The sequence below is a fragment of the Lycium barbarum genome, chromosome 10 (genome assembly GCF_019175385.1).
Source record: "Lycium barbarum isolate Lr01 chromosome 10, ASM1917538v2, whole genome shotgun sequence".
NCBI classification, from domain to species: domain Eukaryota; kingdom Viridiplantae; phylum Streptophyta; class Magnoliopsida; order Solanales; family Solanaceae; genus Lycium; species Lycium barbarum.
The window spans coordinates 105,182,908-105,202,076 of record NC_083346.1 but is presented as its reverse complement, the minus strand read 5'-3'; the positions used below and the strand labels follow the sequence as shown (position 1 = coordinate 105,202,076).

General features: G+C 40.6%; 1 long non-coding RNA gene across 1 annotated transcript; it reads right to left on the bottom strand.

Annotated features, from left to right (window-relative positions):
• Positions 1-8,841: 8,841 nt before the first annotated feature.
• On the bottom strand, positions 8,842-12,840 carry LOC132614047 (uncharacterized). The gene is made up of 2 exons (XR_009572164.1): positions 12,129-12,840; positions 8,842-9,098 (listed from the first exon to the last, which is right to left on the bottom strand). It is a non-coding gene; the product is annotated as an uncharacterized LOC132614047 (long non-coding RNA).
• Positions 12,841-19,169: the final 6,329 nt, after the last annotated feature.

Sequence of the window (19,169 nt, the reverse complement as noted above, 5' to 3'; positions counted from 1 at the left end):
GGAACGACATACCATTTCCATTTTTAAACATTATGGAGTGATTTAGAAAAAAAAAAAGCGATCATTCGGGCCTCAACTAATGTCACCGTTTTTAGCAAAAGGGTTTTAAGAAAATTCTATCTCTCTACCGATGAGCCAAAAGGGGGATGGAGTCTAGTTGTTCAGGTGCTCTCCTGGCCTCAGACGGCGTATGTTGGGTATTTACTGGTTTTCTTCAATCGCTGCGTAGCATCCCTCTTCTTGGAACAATGACTCAAGACTCCCGTCAGTTTCTTCTTTGTTCAGCATCGGCATCTTTTTGGGGAATGACTGGTACAGACCTAGAATTGGACAAAACAAGTTCCTTGTTCTGGGCTCTCTCTTTATTGCCCTTGTGAGCTCGTCTTCTCTAGTATTATACCCTAGACTAAAGTGGTAATTTTCCTTTGGGATTAGGACAGGCCCTATTATCCCTCCGAGGTCCCTTCGCAGACCTTTTCCCGTTTCGAAACCATTCCTCAACATGGTGGAGGCAATTATTCTCTAGACTGTCGGCATGGGATTAATAGCCTCTTCCTCCACATGAGTGGCCCCAACGTATTCTATTACATGAAAGTTTGGTAAGTGAGGGCTCCCTTTGATTATACGAACGATGTTGTAAGGATACTTCTGAATATCCTTCTCAGCTACCACCAAAATTTCCTGTCCTTGCCATTCAAATTTTATGGCTTGATGAAGGGTTGACGGGATTGCGCCAGCGGAGTGTATCCAGGGCCTTCCCAAGAGCTTATTGTAGTTGGCGGTGATTGCCATGACCTAGAATTCTGCTGTGAAACTGGTAGGTCCAACCTGAATTTGCAGGTCTATCTCTCCAAGAGAATGACTTAGAAACCCATCAAATCCCCTGACATTTGTCCCACTCTGACGAATTTTCTATATCGCAACCAAGCTGAGTCAATGTGGTGACAGGGCAAATATTGAGGCCTGATCCATTGTCCACCAGCACTCTCCCTATTGCTTTACCATGGCATTCCACGGTGATGTTAAGGGCTCTGTTGTGAGCGATTCCTTTTGCTGGCAAATCCTCTTTTGAGAAGCAGATATTGTGTTCTTCGATTATATGGGCTACTAGTCTAGCCAAATCCTCGCTGCTAGTACCAGTTGGTGTGTGTGCATTGTCTAATACTCTCATGAGAGCCTGTCTATGTGATGGGGAGCTGGCTAGTAATGACACTACCGATATTTGCGCTGGTGTCTTCTTCAAATGCTCAACAATGGAGTAATCTTTTGGCTGCATGCGCCGCCAGAAATCCTCTGCTTCTCCCTTAATTATTTCCCTCTTTTGGGTGTTTTCCTTCCTTGCAGCATTCTGAGATAACTTCTCAGGAGTGTAATACCTCCCTGAACGGGTCATGCCTTGGGCCATAGCTGTTTGTACAGTGATTGGGTTTTTGGGAGCAATTTATTATGCCACCTGGGCTACTATGGGTGCTAGAATCAAGGCTTCGAATCTCAATGTTGCTTTCATGGCTCCTGGCGCCAGGACCAAAATCATAAAATTTGAAGCCCCTGGAGCATTAGGGAGGCTACTGTGTGTTCCAGGGATTTGATCGCTCTAGCAATTGATGCTCTGTAGGCTTCCCAGTCCTCATTCTGCTCAATTATATGGACTCCATTGTTTCCATGGTTAGGTAACGGATTCGTGTTCATATTGGGAGCTGTGGTTTCAAGAATGATTTTTCTCTTGTCAATTAGATCTTGGATTTTGTGTTTGAGATTTATACAGTCCTCTGTACTGTGCTCATTTCCTCCTGAATGGTAGGCGCAATTCTAATTAGCCCTGTAGAATTTATTCCCCGGCTGTACTGGGTTTGATGGGACCTTCTGAATCAAGCCGACAGCTAATAACCTTTCGAAGAGTCGAGCCTTAGGCTTGAGAAGCATTGTGAATTCCCTTAACAACCTCTTCTCGAAGCAGGACGTGAAACATTTTATGTTGGGGGTGGCAGTTGATTTTGGTAATTCTGAGGCGGTTGATATGCTTGTGGTGGGTTATTTGGGCGGTAATTTTATTGAGGTGGTGCTTGGTAAGTAGGAGTGGATACGCGGACACTAGGCGAAACCGTGTAAGATGGTACATCAGTGGTAAAGCTTGGTTGTGCATAGTACACAAGTGTTGGATAAATTATGAGAGGTGTAGTTATGTGGGTGGATTGTGGTTCTTTTGGGCTTTGGTTTGAAATGTGGGATATACTTGCCACATCCTCTTTCTTCTTGCGCAAGATTCCTGTAGCAGCTTGTCCAGACGCATTGTTAAAGACACTAACTATTTTCTCGAATTTGAGACGGTGTTCTATAGCCTTTCCCATTTTGACCAATTCAACAAATGGTCTTCCAGTCATGGACAACATTCTATCGTTGAAATCAGGCTCCTGGGATATGATGAACACAGAGACTAGTTCTCCTTCACACATTGGAGGTTGCACATGGGCTGCCTCGGCCCTCCACCTGCTGGTAAACTCCCTGTAGTTCTCTGCTGATTTCTGCCTGACCATTTGAAGATAATAGCGGTCTGGTACTGTTTCGACATTAAAGCGAAATCTTTCCATGAAGGATTCTTCCATGTCCTCCGAAGTGTGCCATTGACGCATATCTTGAGCTGCGAACCATTTAGCAGCTTATTCGATCAAGCTACAACTAAATAGTCGCATGATTAGAGGTTCATTTTTTTTACTCCGATCAATTGGTCGTAGTAAGATTGAAGGTGTGCCTTGGGATTCCCTGCTCTATTGGACATCTCAAATTTTGGGATTTTGAACCCCTCTGGCAAGTCCAGATCCGGATGCATGCATATATCATCATATCTTAGACCTGTAGCCTTTCTTGCAGAGTTATTGGATTTCTCTAGTAATTTCTCCACCTTTTTCTCCATATCTCTTTCCTGCTTATCTTGTTCGGCTCTCCCGGCTCTTTCCATGTCTACGTAATGATCTAGCTCCTTATGCCCTGGGGAGCATTCGCTGGGGATGTTGGGAGTAAAGAAAGAGACCTGGTGGGTAGTATGGTTGAGCAGTGTAGAGGTGGTTTTCCCAATTGGTGGAGCTGGAGCATGTAACTGGCTTGCCGGATTAATGAGAACAGGATAAAGAGCCTGGTAAGAAGGAACCGAGTGAGTGGTTCCTGGGATTTGGGTGTACTTTTTTAGTAGAGGGGTGCGGTGGGAGGGACCAATATGGTTTGGGTTGGTGGAGCTTAAAGGAGGTGGGATGGTTCCTGGTGGATATATAGGGAAGTGATCAGTCATTGGTGAGCTTAGGGAAGGGAATAGAGGAGGAGGCCTTCTTTCCACTGTCGAGGCATCCTTACCGGCATTGGTTGCCTCATTCCTAGCTACCTTTTCTTGTAGAGCTATAACGGCAGTCAGTAGTGTCACAATCATGTTTTCTTGATATGATACCTCTTATGGGTCTTAGGCATCCCCGTCACGGAGAGCGAGCCCAATTCTGTTCTCGAGAGTACTAGTCATCTTCTCTTTGCCTTTGTCTGTGAGGGATGCTAACGCAGCTTTGGATCTTGTAAAGTATGCCAGCTTTCAGTACTATGTTAATCGACCTCGTTCTATAAGGCAAAAATAACTCAACGGTGGACAAAGTTAGTTACTGGACATAAAGTGTAAAAGCAAGATATCACATATTGATATTTAAAGCACACATAGCACATAAAGTCATATATTAAGCTTGAACACTTTTGATCCTTTGTTCTTAAGGTTCGGATGTTTATAGGCTTTTGATGTTTGAGTGGATCTTGGTCCAATGGGCTTTATGGCTGACTTACTTTGGCAAACCCTTCCTTGTTGCAGAAGTTAAACAAATAGACTGCCTACGTATCCCACTAAGGGAAATCAGGCCTTATCATATTTCGTTTTACAAAAGAAGGATATATATATATATATATATATATATATATATCATTTAAGCTAATCCTAACTAAAGACATCCCCAGACCAGGCCCGGCTAGGGCTTCTCGCGTATCCCTCCATTGGGACGTCAGGTCGGCGCGGTTCCTTACAATATATATGGGGGGGAGGGGGTAACCTTTTATGTGCAAAATGGGGACGCCTATTATCTACCCAAAAATACAGTCCCGTGAGTCGTTGTCCCTACGAACTCGCTCTCTCTCATTCTCTTTCCTTCTCAGTACTGTGGTGGTAAGATGACTAAGATCTCTCATGTACTGATGTTGTGTTCAAGTTCAAACTTGAATGTGTGGCACTCTTCTACGTCGTGCCCCATAGCTCCTATATGATACAAACAAAATTTGTTCCTATTAGGCCCTAATGGTGCGGGCTCGTGGGCAGGTTGCATGGGTCTAATTTTTCGAAGACTAGCCAGGGTTGAGAATATGTCGGCGTATGATTTCTCGAAGATCATAAAACGTATCACCAGATCTGCGTGCCAACAATGACTCATTCTCCAGGGAAAATAGGGTCATGAACTAGCAAGGTATGTGGCCTCCATAAAGTCCTAATGATCTTATCATCGATCAGACTGCAAATTCTTCTCCTCAACCCTAGACACTCGTTAAGGGTATGACCAGCCTGTTTACGGTGGAACGAACGCCTTTTGTATGCATACACCAACTCGGGTAGTGGAAAGCTAGCCCTAGTGGCGAAAGTCACTCCCGTGACAACTATCATCTCATATAGCTCCTTACAAGTAACGGGTCGTGGAGCCACTCTGAATGGGGAGGAATAGGATTTGAAGGCTATTCCCTACCAAGCAGGTTCAGAGGGGCCTACCCTTCCAAAATTCTCCGATGCCATGGTGGAGGTGGAAGGTACTAACATGGGTGAGGGTGCATAGAAGTTAGATCCCTCATTGGTTGGGGCATAATTAGCAGACTCCTCAATGACATCATTTTCTTCTTCACCAAACTCAGGAAACATTACAGATGGTTCTTCTTCTCCCTCAGCCTCTATGTCAATAGGCTCCAATTCCTCCTTCTTTATATTCTGAGGATCGTTATTTTCCTCGTCTGGTTCTTCCTCCTCGAGGGGTTCAGAGGCTTCCTGTTTGAGCTCTAACTCCTTTTGTGGGTTCGACTCTGTTACCCAATGATCTGATCCAGCTCCTTGGTTTTTATTCCTTCCTTCTGGAGTCCCTTCTCTAGGGTTCATGGGCCTCCTCTCTAAAGGCATATAGTTCAGCACTAAATCCCTTACTCCTTCTGGGACATTCCCATAGTATTGTTCCTAGGGCATGCCCTCTGGCGGGTTTCCAACCATCTCTAGTAGTCGGTCTACTTCATCAATTTTCTTCCCTATCTCTTCGAGGTGCTTCTCCATTTGTAGTACTTTATCTCTCAACATTTTCGCAGACTATCCCAGAGTCTGTGTCTCTCGTTCTCCTTGGTTTTCCATGGCATGTCAACATTTTAACGGAGATAAATTTGGGTAAGTTTTAAGCTTTTGGTTTTTCTTTTGGTATGTAGTTTTAGGACATTGGATCGAGTGTATTCAAGGCTTAATACATGATAACACACATAACAAGTAGGCATGTGAAGCACGTAGCAAGCATTCATATAATTTGACACGCATTCATACTATTTGCGTTCCTAAAACCTTTTTGAGTGAAAACTCTCTTAAACGATTGAAGCATGCAAGTACCATTTGTGAAAATGAACCATTGCCCTAAAATATCATCATTAGTTAATAAAATAGTGATAAAAATATCTTCTCGCAGGGATTACAAAGATGATGAAGCCAACAAGGGGCTCAATTTAAAGTAGTAAATCAGTAGAGTTCTCCTCCAGCGGCTGATGTCGAGGCTTACCTTTTCTTGGCCTTCTTCACCCTCCAAAGGGTGGTCTGAATCCGAAGTCGTGCTTGGTACATTTCCATCCTGACTATTACCGGATCTGTTTCTTCTAAAATCTGGGCTAAGGGCTCATCTGTGCTTTCCAGACATTCCTTCAGACGCTCCTCTTCTTGAGCATCGTGAGAAGGTATGAGCCTTAGGATAGAAGCCCGGGCCAGGTGTCCCTATAGCCATTCATGATACCCCGGGTCACACCCTGCTTTGAACCTGTCTGGAGCTAAAGTATATGGACCCCGTAGGTGACAATTCCATTCTCTGAGGATCACCTCAGCGTTCTTGATCTTCTGCCCCGTGTGCTTAATGATAAATTGCTTAAGATTTCCTACCTGAGGTATCACTTGCCTCCTACCGAATTGTCTCAGAACACGAGATGGATAATAAGGGCGGATTCCTTGAACCCCGGCTAATGGCACAAAATGACAATTCTTACCCTAAACCACCATATTTTCTTATGTGAAGTCAGGAAACATCCATTGGATTCTACCTTCAGTCAATTCCTCAAAGAAGCCGGCCCATGACCCTTTGGACATGTAACCGAAGTTCGGGCAATAATTTGTAAAGCGGCCTACCCTGTTGTGGTTGTTCAAATACTGGAATTCCTTAGCCATAATGATGTGTTTGATAATCCACCATTGTAACAGTATGCTACATCCTTGGAAGCATCGAAAACCATTCCGGCATCTGTCTAGAGCCCGAAAAATGCCTGCCAGGATGATGGGTGCTAAGTTAAAGTAACTTGTTTCTTGGTCCTTGGTTATGCCATAGAAAATAGCATCGGCTAAATAGATCACTCGGGTGTCTATGGCCATTGAATCACCCTCTGGGAATACTATAATGCCCAGCAAGGCTATGGCGAACGCTAAGAGTCTAACAACTTCCCATTCTTCTCTACTCTTGAACTCTCTCTAATACATAGTATACCCGGTGACATCTTCGAATCTCTGATATAGATCTCTAAAGACTAGAATGGGCCCTCGCGCCCAGTGTGCTTCAGTCAATGCAAGAAACTTCACGATTTGGCCGACTGTGTGCCTCTGCGGAAATAACAGGTAGTGATATGGTTTGTGTCATCTCCTTAGACAGGTTCCATTGGTGTCTATGGCATCCCTAATCTTCTCCAAGGTTGGAGTCATCTCAATTTCGCCGAAGCAGAACAATATTTCCTTATCGTCCTAATATTCGGCTAAGACCTTATCCGTTTTGGATGACCTTTCATCGTCATGATAGCTGGTACGGGACCTAGAGTGCAGCTAATTGTCTTTTTGTGAGCATCACCTAACCATGCCCACCAAATCCTTAACAAATCTGGAGCCTCGACGATTATGTCAAAATGGATGCGGCCTTCCAACTACAAAATAGAACACCGTTAGGATTCCCGCATCCCCACATGGTCAATGGTTCATCACATAGGCACTAAACATGCTACCACATAGCATACAAATGAGATGCGGTATTCTTCGGGTCATAGACCGTCCGAGCAAAAGGTGGTCTCTCTTAAAGAGCTCCAGGTAGGTCTGAGATACCCGAAGCTCATCTAGGTATGAATGCTCTAGTTCAGTAGGGATTTGTCTTAGCTCTATCCTAGTTTTACTAGAGTGGGTTTTTCATAAAAGAACGGGAACCCGAGCGGACAACTGGGGCTAAACCGTCAGGGCTGTCGGATGAATACGAACCAACCCCGCCTCATAACGGTTCCAAAAGAAGTATTTTGGTTATTTAGTGAAGGTACGACCGCGTGCTCCGCGAAGTCGCCTTTGGAACAAAATGTAAAATAAGTGCCAGAAGTGGCGGAGTTATGATATACATGCAATGACAATTAATAATTGCAGGAAAGTAAACACATAAACAGTTAAAGGAAATATACCTACATTATATTGGAATCCTTATGGTTAGAACCTTTAAGTCCCCTGTGCAGTCGCCATCTGTAATGGTTCGCATTTTCGCGAGTAAGGTTAGCGCTCGAAAAAAGCTACTTCGAAATCGTTGGTGTTTTTTCGGACTTTGTTTTAAAAGAGTCACCACCTAATTTTTAGGAAATTAAGAAAATAAATTTTGAAAGGTTTATTCATACACTGTGAAAAATCCTTCTTAATCCAAAATTCTAAGTAATGGTTCTGGTGATCTCGTAGAGAAGGTGTTAGGCACCCTAGAATTAAGGATCTGTATTATACGGTTGACCTTCGAATTTCAATATGTGAGTATTCGCATGAACAATTTATTTAGTGTTATTCTCCCGCATTTACAAAGTCTGTCATTTGCATATCATTTTTTTGAAATGAATTGAATATACCCCCTTTATATACAGGGTATTTAAGTTCGAATTTATAATATCCGAATATAAATAATTTCCTCATATAAGGATAATATTTGCTATAAAAGATGAAAAATCGTTTACATTTGAATGCAAAATATGAGTAGTTTTGTCCATGCTTAACTCATACTTGGCTCGGGTCATTTCGTTTAATACATCCAGAACGTCTCATTTAGGACTTTGTGTTTTATACGGTTTTTTTTTATAAGTCCGGGTTTATATAAAACTTGGTTTTGTTACTTAAATAACTGTGTATATGTAAGTATATAATCTCTCTTTTTTTATAAGGCAGGATGTCCCTCTTTATACCCGTGGACTAAATGCCCAAACTCTTGTTTTTGACTTTAAAAAAAATTGGACGAACTGAGGCCCAAAATTTTTACACTCAGCTAGGCTTTTGGCCCAAATCTGTATCTCATTTTGCATTGTAACAAAGAAAACATTTTCCTTTATTTCTTAACTGGTCTGATTTTTCAAAAACAGATGTCATATTATTTTATGTCTTTGGAAACCTTTTGATTGATTGATTTTTTTTCTTTAAAAAAAATTGTTCTTGTCAAAACCTTTTTGTTAGGGGATTGTGAAGTCATTAAACTTATTCCGGGGTTTTGAAAATATGTTTGGGAACTTAAGGTCTATTAAACAGCATATGTACCGTTGTCCTAAGATGGCTAGTTCAAACAATAAAGATTCCAATATATGTATGTATGAGTTTTTACAACCATGTACAAATATACCACAAAATGCACCTTTAAAGAAAACAACATAAATAAAATAAAAGAGAGGAAAGGCTAGGGGCGTACCAAGCCCCTAGTTGGATATTTTCACCCATGGCTGGGCCTTCTACGCGTTTCTTTTAATATTAGCTCCTACCTTCGCTGACACAATAATTACGAAGGAATTTCCTATTGGGCCTTGTCCTAACAGGTTAGCTTCAGACCCGGCCCAAGTGGCCACGTGGTAGAGGAAAAAAAGGAAAAAGAGAACCCAGTTAATTTATAATCTTCCGAACTTATCTCATGAATGATCATACATATACCATACATATATACACATACGCAGATACAAGTCACAAAAAGAAATAAAAGCAGGGTCCCCACAAATATACCATATTGGGCCCTAGTAATAAAGTAAACCGTATTAAAAGCTACCTTATTTCTGGATTTAAAAGAGAGAAGCATATTATCCTTATTGGGCTAGGCCCATCTCCTTTCCAAACAAAACCCAATCAAAGCGTATATTTAATGTATATCTAGTGTATGTCTAATGTATACCCTCCCTTATCCTTGGTAATATAATGTATATTCTATGTATGTTTAACTCTTGAGCAAGCTCTAAGTCTCATACTCACTACTAACATATCACATGTATTACTCTCAAATCAAGTTAAATTAGTTCTCAACCTATCTAGATTTAATGTGGCATAGATCCTTTCACACAAGTTCAATCCCTAGAATGCAGATCTTCAACAAATAGGCCAATGTACTTGCCATCAAGAGAAGAAACAGACATGAGAATTGGTTTTATAAATTAAGTTAGTCCGAATACCAAGATGTAGGACCTCTAGTTAAACAAACAAAAACAGCACAGGCTGATCAACAGGTGGGTAGATTCAAGCAATTAGACAGAACATAAGAGCAATCATTAGGCCTTAGCCAAGCTTTGGGTAAAAACAAAGAAATGCACACACAGCTTTAGTCATACTCCAACTTGAGTGATATGCCATAAGATAGGAGATCAATTGTGCTATAATGGCAGAGATTCTAAATGATTCTAGTGATCCAGATAATTCAATCCTTATGGTTTCAGGGTTAAAATCCACTATGTCTATCCCTTTCCCCTTTTACATTTCACATAATGCTAACCAAGCTTACATGATTCAGTACCAAATTCCTAAGCATCCACAGTCAGTACAAAGACATTTAATCTAGCAGTTACACTACTTCACAACAAGAATAGAGATGGGCACATGCATAAGAGAGACTGGACTTCATGGAAGGAACAAAGAGGAATCATAGGAAGGGGTTTATCATGGTGATCACCAATAAAATCTTCAGTTATTGAGCATAGGAATTGCCTACTGAGCTCAGCGTAAGGCAATATCCTATTTGAACCAAAGCAGATACTTCGAAGCAATACTCAATATCATGAGGCTTATAACATGAACAGGTAGATATAGTTTTGACAGTAGTAACATGCAGATGAGCTTCAGTTTTGATGTATGACACAGAGATGGCCTTTAAAGTTCAGTCAAGATTGAGTGAATGGGGGAAGATGCACATACAATGGTTCAGAACTTCAAACATGCTATAGTTGTAGTGAAATATGAAGGAAAGAAGCAAAACAACTATGTATTTAGGTGCTATCAGGATCTCAGAAAAAGGGGAAGACAAATATCATGAGGAATCTCAAGAAGTGTTCATAATCTCTTGGTCATTTATTTTATCCCTAAGCCAGTTTAGCATCTAAACCTTATTCTTGATTTAATCCCTTTCTTTTGGTCCAAAATAACCCATTTTATACACAGTTTACCTATTGAACTCTAACAAGCACAATTTACACACACACACACACACACACACACACAAAAAAAAAAAATTCAAACTCGCTCCCCTTTTCGTTGGTTTATTGATGGGGGTGACATCCAGAGAGGTATGCATAGTGAACACATGTCCCGCAGACCATCAAGGCATGCCATGGCACCTTTTACTTGAGGAATAGGTACTATGAACCAAGTTTTCCTTGGTTCTTCCCAATCCCTACTCCAAGGTGCCTTTTGAAAAGGCTTCCTTAGGTCATGTGACCTAGAGTTCATCCATACACACTCCCTGATTCTATTCTCCTATCAATCAATCAACCTAAGTGTCAACAACAAAGACAACTAACTTCTCTAGTCAAGTTCAGACTAAAGATCATGGCCAAATTGAGGTCTTTAAGCTTTACAGCCTCCTAACAAGACATCTGTAATCTAAAGGTCTCATTTTCAGATTGATTTATCTTTGATTTTTTGAAACAAGTCAGACTGATCTCTAAATAGGACATGGGACTCTTATTCATGTTAAATTCTATATTCCTAATCAGTTTACATATGTTGAGCCTTCCCTTCATCATGCTTGTTACTAGATCAGCAAGTTGTTATACATCATAAAGCTCATCAAGTCAATAAGAAACAGAAGCAAATTATAGAAAATATCAAGTCATTACATTTTATAACAACTCAGCATCAATCATGGAAAATATCAAGAGTGAACAGAGCATTTCATGCAAGAATTCTTTATATACAGGGTTAAGATGGTTCCCACTTAGGAATAACAGGCTGGAAGGATGACAGTCTCACACCTTAGGAAAGGAATAGCACAGGTTAGGCTAGTGAGAGTTACAAACTCACTCAAAATTCAAAACAAGGATCATACAATAGCATTTAGAGATATGTTTAAGTCATTAGTCCTTTCAAAATAAGTATTATCACATTAAGATGGCAAGTAATCAAGTAGTGATCCAATAAACACGTCATGTAGGCATCTAGAATAAGACAGCTTCACCAAGAAGTCATACAATCTAAATTAATGCTCAAATAGTCATGTACTACCCTATGTGTCCCTTAAATAGCTAAAGCAACCCCTTCATTCAAGTACATTGCCAATAGTGAACTGTTGACCCTCACCAAAACTTAAACTTATTCAACATGGATCATTTCAGTTTTCTTGCAGTCTCACACATTTTTGCACAGGATTAGCATTAGTCCAGGTCATTTAATTCAAACAAACAGCTAAATATCACACTAAGCACATAATTAGCAAGGGTATCCTGTTTAGGGGGAATTTATTCCAAGTTCACTTAAACAATACTAAGGCAAAACTATTCTACAAGACTATCAATCAGCACCCAGAACACTTAACAACAAAGAAAAAATATCATCATATGAAAAATAACAAAAATAAATAACAAGATTAAAGTGTTACCTTGTTTGAGCGCAGCCATGAACAAGAATGGATTTGAAGACCTTGGTGCTTCCAAATTCCACTCTCAGCCACACAAAGCACAAAAAGGAAATAAATTTTAGAACTAGAAAAGACTCGAACCCTTTAATAGAAGTCTAAAATTTTACTGATGAAGCTTAAATTTCGAGTAAAACTCAAAGTTCAAGCCTCTTGGTTGTGAAAAAACTTGTTTTTTGGTGAGGGATGGGGTTCTATTTATAGAACCCCAAAATTCATTCAGAGGACTAAGAATATCGCTGTGGGACTAGATCAAACTGGGCGGTTTTCCCTTGTAATTTCAAACAAACGGCTGAGATCTGCTAAAGAAAAAAAATCAATGGTCTACGGCTCAATTTCGTCTTGACCGATCCAACCCTTCATGGGTGAAACAATGAAAATTGACCTTTCTTTTTCAAAATCCAACAAGACCCATTATGGCTTGACAGTAGTGAATGAAAATAGAGAAGAAAAAGGGATTAAATACCTTGTTTGGGCAAAAAATGTGGTAGTGTTAGACGAAAATGGGTAGGGCAATTAATGCTCGTGCCTGAAATGCTTTAACGCTCCTGACCGCTTGTCCTTTGGCCTTAATCCTTTCCAAAAATGGCGAGATGAGGTGGCCTTAGTGGTGGAAATAGCGTCGTCTCCTAGGTTCTTCCAGAACCTTCTTGAGGGGAATAGAGACGGGTGTGTTTGGTTGAAATGAGACGATTAAAGGGTTATACTCCCTTTAGTTGTCGGGGCTTATATTTGGGCCGGGTCTCGGTCCATTTTTGGACCAGACCTAGTCCAACTCGGGCAATTCGCAGAATTGCCCTTCTTTTGGGGTGGTCTTTAAATTTTGTCCCTCATATTTGAAATCTTTAAGTTTTTCCCTTCGGCTAAACCCCATGGGTTTCAGGTTCGAACCCCCACACAATCAAATTTTTAAAAAAAATTCGCAAGGCAGAGCTTAAATTCGCTATGCCCCCACCGGCATACACTTGTGAAGGAATTACCAATGTTATGCTGAACCCGACATACTTATGCCTTATGAGCAGACTTGGCATAAGTATGCCGGGTCCGGCATAGCTTTGGTAATTCCTTCACAAGTTTATGCCGGATCCGGCATAAAAGTTTGCCCATTAAAAGTATGCCCCCACCGGATGAGGGTACCTAGGAAGAATTTCATTGTCCTCCTTCCAATTTTATTACAGAACTAAAAGGCTTCACGGTAAAAACTTTGTGCGTGGCCTCTTCCACTCATCGTCATGCAAATGCTGTCAACAATTATCATAGTGTTAATACTCATGAAAAACTAAGCTTAGATATAATGGAACAAAATCACGACAACTACTCTTTTCTAACACTACCCCATAATATATTAACAAGAGCAGTTATAATATATCCAATACAAAAAATGTAGCAAAGAAAGTCTTTAGGCCACATTGACACAAAAACCACTTGAATTTTAATAGAGCATTTTGATGTCACAAAATCTGTAAAACGTTGACATGAGATCTCAAAGTTATGCCGGACCCGGCATAAACTTATGAAGGAATTACTAAAGTTATGCCGGACCCGGCATACTTATGCCAAGTCTGCCCATAAGGCATGAGTATGCCGGGTCCGGCATAACTTTGGTAATTCCTTCATAAGTTTATGCCGGGTCCGGCATACACGCGACCCAAACCTTGCCTTGCAGTTTTCTTTTTTAATTTATGCTTGAGCGGGGGTTCGAACTCAGAACCTCATGATTTCTACGTGAACGCTCAGTGTTGCAATGCGAAGGGCAAAAATTAAAGACCAGCAATATGAGGGGCATAATTTAAAGACCACAAATCTGAGGGGCAAAATTTAAAGACCACCCCAAAAGAAGGGCAATCCGCGCAAAAAAATGGTCCAATTCTTCAAAACAGTAGGTTGGCCCTTTTTTCATGTATATAGTGTATATATACGTATATCCCTAATATATAGATACGCACATATAAAGTAAAGTAGGAAAATTAAATAAATGGACAAAACTAAAATATTAATTATTAGTCGCAATAATTCAATTACAAGTAGTTAGGACGTAATTAACCCATATGAATAATTTAAAAGTGACTAGCTGTGTTAATGGGCTTAAAATTGCGAATATGGCCTTAAACTAACCTGGCATGAATATTTCAATTATGGCCTTTTTGTCCTAATTAACAATTTTTGGAATTAAATTAAACCGATTATTTCAAATAAAACATTAATAAGCTGATTATGCAAAATAACTCTAATTTGTTTAAATTATAAACTGATTAAATTAATTATGGCCAAGCCAAATATATATTTATATAAAAGGACCAATTTTGCATTAATTATCACTTAATTAACCTAATTGAAGCATTTTGGGCAACTATGCCTATTTTTGACAAATCATGCAGATTACATAAAAATTTAGAAATTTAAAGTGTTAAATAGTCAATTACTTAAATTACTCAAACTTTCAAAGATTAAAAAGAGAATGAACTATTTGCAAAATCTTGATAATTTTAAATGATTAAATAAGAACCCTCTCTCTCTCTCTCTCTCTCTCTCTCTCTCTCTCTACCTCTGTTTTTAATTAAATTTAACAAAATATCATGAAAATACTCATTAATCTTTAAATAAAATTTATGATGCATGAAAATCCCCTTTTGTGAATTTAAGGGAAAGAAATATTGATCTGGACAATTTATAAAAATCACTTAAGGCTTTTAAAATGCTCAGCTCAATTATTTATTATTTGGGGACTCTAAGTGATTGAAATAAATTATGGGAGGTCAAAATTAGGTGTCAACAACTGCCCCTTCGGGGTTCGGGGATGGCGGGACCATCGCTGAGCAACGAAATTTGACTAATCCTATTTTTTGAATAACCCAGCTCATCTTACCCTTTGTTTCCATGCAATTTTCACATATGTGGCCAGACCCTGGTCTATGGGTTTCCTACATATCTCATGTCATATGAGAATTTAGGTCGCTTGTAGTTCGACTCACTAAAGACATTCAAGTGATCAAGAAGGAACTATCTAGAGATCCCATTATTGTGATTGGGTTTCTTCGGAAGACTGTTAGTATGTGACCGAATCTCGAGGCTTGAGTTTGCCTACATATTCCTGGTTTTTGAAAACCAGGTCACATGTAGTTCGACTTGCTGGAGAAGAGTATATCCCTTATGCAGGAGTACCTTAAGACTTCCCGGTTTGTATCCGACCGATCGCGGGTTTTAGTGGAAAAAATAAAAACAAGACAAGTTGTGGCTGAGTCTGAGATTGGATGGCTTCCAAATCCTAGTCGGAGAGCTTGACTCTCAGGGGCATCCTATCTTGATTGGCTGGGTAAGAAAAGTTCTACGTTTACTCCGCAATTTATTTGGATCTGGTTTAGCAACCGGCTCCTCTTTGGGCGGCTGTGTGCTCCTCTCCTGAACTTGACAATATGCAGATATTCTTGTGAAAATTTAGATGAATGGCCCTCTCGGCTTGTTCGAATGAATGGCTCTCTTGGATATTTGTATAAATGACCCTCTTGGCTGTTTGTATGAATGACCCTCTTGGCTTGTTTGTATGAATGGCCCTCTTGGCTGTTTGTATGAATGTCCCTCTTGGCTTGATTGTATGAATGTCACTCTTGGCTTGTTTGTATGAATGACCCTCTTGGTTGTTTGTATGAATAGCCCTCTTGGCTTGTTTGTATGAATGGCTATCTTGGCTCAATAAACAGATGGCCCTCTTGGCAAAATAAATAAATGGCCCTCTCGGCATGCAAATGACAATCATGGCCCTCGTGGCTGGATAATATTTTTTTCGTGTTGACCCTTGTGGTCAGATATGCCCTTTGTGCTTGTCATGACCCTTTAGGTTGCATGTGTCTTTATGCTCATCCATTGTGACCCTTTTGGTCTGATGCATCTTTGTTGTTCATTCCTTGTGTGACCCTCTTGGTCGAATCTTTCTTTACGCTCATTTGCTCTGTGACTCTCGCGGTCAGATATCTCTTCAATACCCATTCTCTGTTGTGACCCTTCTGGGTCTTTCCCCACTGTTTGGACTTTGCCATTCGCCTTTGCTGTGAGTAATTAGGTTGGTGATGTATTTGTTGTCATGTAAAGGGAAAAAACCTGCATCCACAGAAAAATTGAGAGTTTCCTAAGAAGCTGATTAGTGTTGTTGCCTTCCTACCTGGTGTCTCCTCCTGATGCTCCTCCAGACACCCTTGGGCTCGGTATTTCGAGAGATGTTTCTGGGACGCAATTATGCCATATTTATATTTGAAAATTCAAAATAAAAATTTATAAAATGCATGTTATTTATTCTTAAAGGTAAATGTTTGTTTCGTTTTTATGTGTCATGACGTGTGTTTTCTTCGAACGAGGTCTTCAGTTCTTCTTGGAGGCATGATTGCTAACTTTCGTATTGGTAGAATTTTTTAGGCCTTCCTCGAAAATTCTGCCCCGGTTTCAAGACTCGCTCTGGATGTCCCTTGTGTCGTTTTTGCTAAGCGGGAATTGTTTAGGTCCCCTAAGAAATTCTACCTCAGTGTATTGCTTTACTTTGTCCCTTTCTTCGTTGAATGTTTCTAATAGGAATTTTTGAGGTCTTTTCAAAATTCTGCCCCAGTGTAGGGTTGACACTATCTGGTTCTTGTACTGAACCTTGCAAGCTTGATCTTGTTGACTCCTCTCGCCTTATTGTCTTTGAGGTTTCCTAGGGGTTTTTTGGTTTTTCTTTTATGACGACCGAGCTCGAGAGCGCCTACGTATCCTGCTGCAGCAGGAATTCAGGTCAACGTAGTTCGGAATAAAGTAATTGAGTTTTTAGTTTTACTAATAAAGTGCTCGGGTGCAACATGGACTGCCTACGTATCCCACCGTGGGGAATTTAGTTAATTGCATAGTTCATTACATAGATGATTTGTTTTTCTCCCATTCTAGTACGATTACAAGAAAAAGGTACGATTATAAGAAAATAGCAAGGCGATTACCAGCAAATAAAATCTTAAATGTAGTATCTCTTGAGTGTGTCTGCATTGATGACCTTAGGCCACTCTTGTCGGTCCATCTCGACTAGGATCACAGCTCCTCCTGAGAGTACTTTCCTGACCATGTATGGTCCTTGCCAGTTTGGTGCGAATTTTCCTTTGTATTCCTCTTGGTGAGGGAAGACTCGCTCGAGTATGAGTTGTCTGATCTGGAAAAGTCGAGTTCTGACCCGTTTGTCGAAGGCTCTAGACATCCTTTGTCTGTACAGTTGTCCATGGCACACCGCCACCATTCTTTTTTCCTCTATCATGGCCAATTATTCATAATGATTTCTAACCCATTTTGCATCTTTCTGCTCTGCCTATTGGATGATCCTGAGTGAAGGAATTTCCACTTCTGTTGGTATGATCACTTCTGTACCGTAAATGATGAGGTATGGGGTTGCCCTAGTGGAAGTTCTGGTCGTTGTTCTGTATCCTAACAGAGCATAAGGTAGATGCTCGTGCCAATTCTTGTAGTTGTCGACCATCTTCCTGAAGATCCTTTTGATGTTCTTATTGGCAACCTCTATGGCTCCATTCATCTATGGCCTATAGGCGGTAGAGTTCCTGTTAGTGATTTTGAATTGTTCACTGATGTCCTTCATCAAATGGCTGTTTAGATTGGCACCATTGTCTTTGATGATGGATTCTGGCATACCAAAATGACATATCAGATTGTTCTTGACTAAGTCGGCCATGACTTTCTTAGTTACCGATTTGTGGGAAGTCGCCTCTACCCATGTAGTGAAGTAGTCTATGGCGACTAAGATGAAGCGATGTCCATTAGAGGCGGGAGGCTCGATGGGTCCCATGACGTCCTTCTCCCATGCCACGAAAGGCCAGGAGGAGCTCATTACATGTAATTCTATGGGTGGAACCTTGATCAGATCTCCGTGTATCTGACACTGATGGCACTTTTGCATGAATTTACAGGAGTCATGCTCTATGGTCATGCAATAATATCCTGTCCTTAATATTTTCTTAGCGAGGACGAATCCATTCATGTGGGGTCCGCATGCCCCTACGTGCACTTCTTTTAGCAACTTTGTGGCCTCTTCGGCATCCACACATCTGAGCAACCCGAGATCAGGGGTCCTTTTGTATAGTACTTCCTTGTTCAAGAAGAAACCATTGGCCAATCTCCTGATGATCTTGTTTTGATTTGTTGAACTCTCTAGGGGATAATCCCCATTTTTTTTTGTTTTCAAGTAGGCCTTAATGTCGGCGTACCATAGTTGCCCATCTGGCTCGGCCTCTACATAGGAGCAGTGAGCCTGCTCTTCTCTCAGTGTGATCTCCAATTATTACACCTCTTGTTCTCGTCATATTAGAACCTATGGTTTCATAATCGGGTATGCCTTTGGAATTGATACCCGTGTCTGAATTTTGGAGATAGAAAGTGTCTTATCCCGTGTACAAAGGTACCAACAGGTATCCCTGGTAATTTACAGGATTAGAAGTTGAGCAAATCGAATCGACGCGATCTGAGCTGAATCTGAGAAATCTGCAGACACCAGTCATCGTCGACATGGTCGTCGATCCGTCGATAGGGTTCCGCAGCCTTGAAATCTGCAGGCGTAGGTCGACGGACCGTCGACAAGTCGACGGGTCATCGGCCCGCTCGTCGAACCGTATCGCTGGGGACTTTTTAATTTCAAGTATAAATATGTGGTCTACGACCCTATTTCTTATTTTCTCTCTTCCAAATTAGAGAAAACCCTAGTATATTTGCTCCCAATATGTTTCTATCATATTAGTGGTGATTTGGCAAGATCCGAGCTCTGTAAACCCGAGCTTGTGAAGAAAAAGGTTGTTCCTAGGGTTTCTTCAAAGTTGTGGAACTTAGGAAGTTGGAGTTGAAGTGATTCTTGGAATCTTAGACCCCTCAAGGTAGGGCTGTTCACGGTTTTGGTTAAAACCAAAACCAAACCGAATAAAAAAATCGACATTTGGTTTGGTTTCAAATTTTAAAAACCGATAATATTTGGTTTGGTTATGATTATATTTA